Source organism: Dendropsophus ebraccatus, chromosome 1 (assembly GCF_027789765.1).
Source record: "Dendropsophus ebraccatus isolate aDenEbr1 chromosome 1, aDenEbr1.pat, whole genome shotgun sequence".
Classification (NCBI taxonomy): domain Eukaryota; kingdom Metazoa; phylum Chordata; class Amphibia; order Anura; family Hylidae; genus Dendropsophus; species Dendropsophus ebraccatus.
In genome coordinates, this window is record NC_091454.1 from 35,860,372 (window position 1) to 35,865,981 (window position 5,610).

A 5,610-nucleotide genomic window follows, 5' to 3' on the forward strand; every position below is an offset into this window, starting at 1 on the left:
CTGGGCCAGCACACAAGGGGTCTATATACAACTGGGGCAGCACACAGGAGGTCCATATACTTCTGAGGGAGCACACGGGGGGGGGGCTATATATAACTGGGGGAACACATAGGGGTTTATATACTACTGGGGGAAGCAAACAAGGGGTATATACTACTGGGGGCAGGACACAAGGGGTATATACTATTGGGGGCAGCACACAAGGAGTATATATTACTGGCGGTAGCGCACAAGGGGTATATACTACTGGGGGAAACACACAGCGGTCTATTGTTTTGGAACGCGTGTCGAGGGGGGGGGGCCCAGACATAACTTCGCTTGGGGCCCCAGAAATGCCAAGACCACCCCTGGACGTACCTGTACCTGGCCGCCTACACGTGTTCAGAGCTGGGCCGCGCTCTGAACCACCACGGTCCCGGGTGCCGCTCGTAGCCCGGGGTCTGATCGCCGTACCTTCTAATAAAGTAATCGGATGCAGCTGTCAAAGTTGACAGCTGCATCCGATTACTTGATGCAGCCGTTCCCTGGTGTCTAGTGGGAAGGAGCGATCCATACATCCTACTCTGGCCAGGCTCATCACCGTAATGGCACTGATCCCGGCTCGGCACTCGATTGCTTTCGGCTGCAGCAGCCAGAAGCAATCAATGTGCCTATCTCATCGATCTATGCTGTATATCTATGCAGCATAGTTCTGTATGAGAGATCAGTGCACTTATACTAGAAGTCCCCCAGGGGTCCTGCCCACTATGCATTTTCATAACTGCATAGTGGGCTCTATACACTGCAGCTGCTCAGGGAAGCAGTCCCGCCGAAGACAGGCTACTTCCCGTGCATTTGTGAACCGCCCGGGACGCCGCCGATTCTCCCGGAGGTCTCTCAGGACATAAGTATAAAATAGATTCGGGAGGATCGGCAGCGGCTTGTGGGGTTCACAAATGCGCGGGAAGCAGCCTGTCTCCAGCAGGACTGCTTCTTTGTGCAGCCACAGTGTATAGAGCCCACTATGCAGTTATAAATATGCATAGTGGGCAGGACAGGCTGGGTGCGGTGATGCTCTCGGGCCCTAAGAAATGCCCTAAATGCTCTTAAGCAAGTAATTTGTATAACAACATTTAGTGATTTTACAAACAATGCGGGAGAGGACAGGGGTTAAAGTACCAGCTATGTACTACTGAGATATATAGTTACTGCGGCATATCAGCAGGTTCTCTGGGAAGAACCTGCTGATAGCGCCACGTTAAAGGGTTTCATTTTGCATTGATGTCCTGGCTAGTGTATGATGACTGACACTGAGGCGGGGCACGAGGGAGGAAAGGATATTTAGATAACCTTTGATTGCTGAAAGCAGTGAGACAAACATCATAATATATTGTACTGTACAGTATGCTTGTATCCTTAACTGCATGACATATTTGGCAAATGAAGAACTGGATAAAGTTCTTCTTTTCACTGTATATTGTAATTTACTTTTTGTGATTCATTAACACACTAAAATTTAGCACTAGATGTCCTTAACATGCTACAATTTAGCACTACAGTTAATGAAACAAATAATACCAATGTAAAATGGAAGTAACAAACCACATATTTGTAGAGCTTTGCAAAATCTCAAAATGGAAAATTTCTATTCTATGGTTTAGACATGGAAACTAGGTGTCATCTGATATTCTGAGTCATACTCCATCATTTGTTTAACAGACCTGTCCATAACTGCAAACCATAAAATATGGCCATAAGACAATCAGCTATTTCTAAGATGGGATGTTGTATTGGCGTCTCAGAGCCAATCTATATACATCTACCAAACCTGATTCCTGACATCCGGCCAGTAATGCTAATATGGCAACACAATTATGCGTACACATTCAAAGGAAAGATGAAGTTGGCAGGGATGTCAGATATACTGAGAATTAAGATTTCCTGAGAGAGCTGTTGCTATACCAAAAACATACATAAGGAAATACAATTCTTCCATTTAGAGGGCTCTTATTTAGTACGTACACAGGAAGGGGATGCTACTTTACTTGTGAAAACCTTCATGATGCTGAAAACAGTTGCGAATATTACTACAATGGTACCTTGGTTTAAGAGTAACTTGGTTTAAGAGCATTTTGCAAGAAGAGCTCACAGTTTTTCAAAATTGTAACTTAGTTTAAAAGCATTGCTTTAGTTTAAGAGCTCCCTGTACTGGGTGGTAGGGGGAGTGGGGGAGAGGGATAGCCTAGTCTACAGCACTGTATTCTGATCCAGGAAGTCTCCCTAACCATCTAAATCATAGCAGATCCACTTCAGGACTTCAGGCTGGGGCTTGCATCAGGGGACAGGACTGTGGAGGTAATTTCTGCATAGCTGTAACCCCTCTCTCCCCGGACAGAAATGTGCGCACATATGCCCTGCTCATTCCTTCATGCTCATTGCAGTCTCTGTCAGCCCTTGTGTTTTCCATTCTCTCCATTCCTGCTATAATCTTATAATCTGCCTGCACTCACACTCAGCTATACAAACTCCTGCTATAATGTGCCTGTACTTACACTCAACTATACATACTGCTGTATGGTAACGTTTGTGTTACTGGCCTGTACAGCTCTGTGATTTTTACTTCCTGATTGGTCTATGCTAAACACACACCCTTCCCCATTGCTGTCATGTGACCACTTAGACCTCTGACAGCAGCCCTGCTTCTCTATTCTAGCCTGCTGTATTATGGGATCTGCAGTTCCATCCTGTATCTACAAACTGCTGCTGTGTTTTTCAGGTTCATGCACTTACTATACATAATACAATACATGCTGATTGCTGTACTGTACAGTCACTTATAATATGACATATTCAGCTTCTAAATTAGGGGAGTCAGACTGAAATAGACAGTGGGCCAAAATAAAAAAATTGGACAAAGTCATGGGCCAACATTTATAAATATTGAAGAGCGCATGTGGTGGTCCTGGCATTGTCAGAGCAGCGTGCAGTGTTCCTGTTTCTGTCAGTGGTGTATGTCTCCCAGCACTGTGCACTATGATAAATGACATGATAAATTACAACAATATGATTAAACCCTGACCCATGTAATAGCCAACTCCCCCAATTTTACCCCATGTAGTAGCCAACCCAAACAAAATTGCCCCACATATTAACCAGCCCTCCCTGTGCAGCGTCCTCTGGCTCCCTCCATGCCTACCTGTGCCCCTGCTGGTTCTTAAAGTAAGCCTATGTCCTCTCCTCTGTCTGTCTGTCTGTGTCTGTCTATCTATCTATGTCCTCTCCTCTGTCTGTTTGTCTGTGTCTGTCTATCTATCTATGTCCTCTCCTCTGTCTGTCTGTCTCTCTTATCTATCTCCTTATCCATCTAAGTCCTCTATCTATCTATCTCCTATCTATCTATCTATCTCCTATCTATCTATCTATCTATCTATGTCCTATCCAGGGCCGATTCTGGGGTCTCTGCCGCCTGAGGCAAAGCTCAGGCAGCCGCCCCCTCGCTAGCAACCCCGCCGCCCCCTTGCCCCCCCCCCCCCCCCGTCCGGACCACAACGCGTACCCCCCCCTGTAACCAACCAACACCCCCCCCTCCCGTGCTCCGGCCGTGCAGCTGCTCACCTGTCCTGCCGTCCCGTCCCACCGTCATCCCTCACCGCTGTCCCCCGCCGCTCTCACGGGTAGTCAGTCAGCAGCTCTCATCGCCTCACTGCTGTCTCCCCGGCCCTGCAGCCGCTCACCTGTCCTGCCGCAGCTGTCCCGTCCCGCCACCAACAATCACCGATGTCCCCTCATCGCGGTCCCTGGGCAGGACAATGACAGCTGCTGACTGACGGCGCAGGAACGTGGCTGGGGAACAGCGGTGAGAGTTGGCGGCGGGACCGGACGGCTGCAGCAGGACAGATGAGCGGCTGCAGGGCTGCTGTCTGCCACCCCCTGCAGGGGCACAGAATCTGCCGCCTGAGGCGGAATACTCATTCCGCCTCATGGCAGAAGCGGCCCTGGTCCTATCTATCTATGTCCTATCTATCTATCTATCTATCTAACGCCTATCTATCTATCTATCTATCTATCTCCTATCTTATCTATCTATCTATCTATCTCCTATCTATCTATCTATCTATCTCTATGTCCTATCTCTCTCTGTCCTATCTCTCTCTGTCCTATCTCTCTCTCTCCCTATCTCTCTCTCTCCCTATCTATCTCTCTCTCTCCCTATCTCTCTCTGTCCTATCTCTCTCTCGAAACGTTGTATCTTGTACCTGTTGATGGAATAAACACTCTTCACCTTTACTCCGGTGTGCTGCAGACTTTTGCCTCTATCTATCTATCTATCTATCTATCTATCTATATATCTATCTATCTATGAGGTATAGCTGGCCATAAGGGGCATAAGTTTATAGGGGGTATACCTGATCAGAAGGGGGAATAGGTCTGCAGCGGGGCATACCTGTCTACAAGGGGCATATGTGTTTGCAGGGGGGATACCTGGCTACAATTGGCATATTTGGCTCCAGGAGGCATATCTTGCTATAAACGGCATATTTTGCTACAATGGGCATACAAGGCTACAGATGGCATATCTGACTACGGTGGACATACCTGGCTATATGGGGCATAGCTTACTACAGTAGACATACCTTTCTACAGGGGCCATTGTATCTGACCACAGGTGTATACTTTGGATGCATGGGGCATGTTTTGTCTAGAAGAAGCATTGCCTCTAGCCACAGGGGGCATATCTGGTTGGAAGGGTCATTATTAATGGCTACAGGGGGCATTGTTTAACACTACAGAAGGTACTATATCTGGCTACAGGTGGCATTATTACTGAGTACAAGAGGCATTGCTACTGAGGAAGGGGGCATTATTATTTATTACTTGAGCATTATTACTGGGTCCTACAGATTAGTCACATTGTTATGGGGGGATCTGATCTGGGAATCAACTGCTCACAGAAGACACCATGTGAGTAACTGGATGTAATAGCACTTCATGACTTGATTTATAATAATTATTTTCATTACCAGCTGAAGTGTCACAGTACCGCCATGTATGTCATTCAGTCAGTGCAGGAAGGGGCGGGGGCAAGAGGTGACACTTCCGCTGGTAATATATCAAGGAATATATGTTATATGTGGGCTGCTGAGGTTTAAGTGCCAGGGCTGATTTTAAGTCCCAGTCCGGCCCTGTAGCCAGCCCTCCCCAATAGACTCTTATATAGTAGCCAGCCCCTAGAACAGTTGTTAAAGGGAACCTGTCACTCGTGGACGGCCACTAAAAACCGGGTCATTATACATACCAGGGTCATTATACATACCAGGGTCATTATACATACCAGGGTCATTACTTATTTTACTCTTGGCCACTTAATACCACAGGTTTAAAAAAAAAACTGCTGCATATAACTAAATTGTACAGAGCTCTATTCTTTATTTTAACTGCTTGCTCCGACATTTGGATTCGTACAGTAAGTAGGGAAAAATAGCTACAAGTAAGCGAAGTGTTCTCAATATTACTTGTATTATGTGGATAGTGAATAACAACAGTATTATTTTGAAAACGTCCCCAGAACAACCCACTAAAATGAAGCAGTTTTCAATGCTTGTGGTGTTAAGAAGGTATTCCACTCAGGGT